This window comes from Thunnus albacares, chromosome 3, assembly GCF_914725855.1.
Source record: "Thunnus albacares chromosome 3, fThuAlb1.1, whole genome shotgun sequence".
Lineage (NCBI taxonomy): Eukaryota > Metazoa > Chordata > Actinopteri > Scombriformes > Scombridae > Thunnus > Thunnus albacares.
The window spans coordinates 38,482,271-38,484,770 of NC_058108.1; the positions used below are offsets into that span (position 1 = coordinate 38,482,271).

General features: G+C 62.2%; 1 protein-coding gene across 5 annotated transcripts in view; it reads right to left on the reverse strand.

The window, feature by feature from the left end:
- Positions 1–2,500, reverse strand: part of alg13 (ALG13 UDP-N-acetylglucosaminyltransferase subunit) — a 37,918-nt gene that overhangs the window by 4,513 nt on the left and 30,905 nt on the right. The window lies entirely within an intron of this gene.

Here is a 2,500-nt window from a genome sequence, read left to right on the forward strand (position 1 = left end):
CAGACTACCACCCCATACCCCCCATCTCCCCCAGACTACCACCCATACCCATCATCTCCCCCAGACCACCACCCCATACCCCCCATCTCCCCCAGACTACCACCCATACCCCCCATCTCCCCCAGACTACCACCCTATACCCCCCATCTCCCCCAGACTACCACCCTATACCCCCCATCTCCCCCAGACTACCACCCCATACCCCCCATCTCCCCCAGACCACCACCCTATACCCCCCATCTCCCCCAGACCACCACCCCATACCCCTCATCTCCCCCAGACTACCACCCCATACCCCCCATCTCCCCCAGACTACCACCCCATACCCCCTATCTCCCCCAGACCACCACCCCATACCCCCCATCTCCCCCAGACTACCACCCATACCCATACCCCCCATCTCCCCCAGACTACCACCCTATACCAACCATCTCCCCCAGACCACCACCCTATACCCCCCATCTCCCCCAGACCACCACCCTATACCCCCCATCTCCCCCAGACTACCACCCTATACCCCCCATCTCCCCCAGACTACCACCCCATACCCCCCATCTCCCCCAGACTACCACCCCATACCCCCTATCTCCCCCAGACTACCACCCCATACCCCCCATCTCCCCCAGACTACCACCCATACCCATACCCCCCATCTCCCCCAGACCACCACCCTATACCAACCATCTCCCCCAGACCACCACCCTATACCCCCCATCTCCCCCAGACCACCACCCTATCCCCCCCATCTCCCCCAGACTACCACCCTATACCCCCCATCTCCCCCAGACTACCACCCCATACCCCCCATCTCCCCCAGACTACCACCCTATACCCATACCCCCCATCTCCCCCAGACTACCACCCTATACCCATACCCCCCATCTCCCCCAGACTACCACCCTATACCCATACCCCCCATCTCCCCCAGACTACCACCCTATACCCATACCCCCCATCTCCCCCAGACTACCACCCATACCCATACCCCCCATCTCCCCCAGACTACCACCCATACCCATACCCCCCATCTCCCCCAGACTACCACCCCATACCCCCCATCTCCCCCAGACTACCACCCTATACCCCCAATCTCACCCAGACTACCACCCCATACCCCCAATCTCACCCAGACTACCACCCCATACCCCCCATCTTCCCCAGACTACCACCCTATACCCCCCATCTCCCCCAGACTACCACCCTATACCCCCCATCTCCCCCAGACTACCACCCCATACCCCCCATCTCCCCCAGACCACCACCCTATACCCCCCATCTCCCCCAGACTACCACCCCATACCCCCTATCTCCCCCAGACCACCACCCCATACCCCCCATCTCCCCCAGACTACCACCCATACCCATACCCCCCATCTCCCCCAGACTACCACCCTATACCCACCATCTCCCCCAGACCACCACCCTATACCCCCCATCTCCCCCAGACCACCACCCTATACCCCCCATCTCCCCCAGACTACCACCCTATACCCCCCATCTCCCCCAGACTACCACCCCATACCCCCCATCTCCCCCAGACTACCACCCTATACCCATACCCCCCATCTCCCCCAGACTACCACCCTATACCCATACCCCCCATCTCCCCCAGACTACCACCCTATACCCATACCCCCCATCTCCCCCAGACTACCACCCTATACCCATACCCCCCATCTCCCCCAGACTACCACCCATACCCATACCCCCCATCTCCCCCAGACTACCACCCATACCCATACCCCCCATCTCCCCCAGACTACCACCCCATACCCCCCATCTCCCCCAGACTACCACCCTATACCCCCAATCTCACCCAGACTACCACCCCATACCCCCAATCTCACCCAGACTACCACCCCATACCCCCCATCTCCCCCAGACTACCACCCTATACCCCCCATCTCCCCCAGACTACCACCCTATACCCCCCATCTCCCCCAGACTACCACCCCATACCCCCCATCTCCCCCAGACCACCACCCTATACCCCCCATCTCCCCCAGACTACCACCCCATACCCCCCATCTCCCCCAGACCACCACCCCATACCCCCCATCTCCCCCAGACCACCACCCTATACCAACCATCTCCCCCAGACCACCACCCTATACCCCCCATCTCCCCCAGACCACCACCCTATACCCCCCATCTTCCCCAGACCACCACCCTATACCCCCCATCTCCCCCAGACCACCACCCTATACCCCCCATCTTCCCCAGACTACCACCCTATACCCCCCATCTCCCCCAGACTACCACCCCATACCCCCCATCTCCCCCAGACCACCACCCTATACCCCCCATCTCCCCCAGACCACCACCCTATACCCCCCATCTCCCCCAGACTACCACCCCATACCCCCCATCTCCCCCAGACCACCACCCTATACCCCCCATCTCCCCCAGACTACCACCCCATACCCCCCATCTCCCCCAGACCACCACCCCATACCCCCCATCTCCCCCAGACTACCACCCATACCCATACCCCCCATCT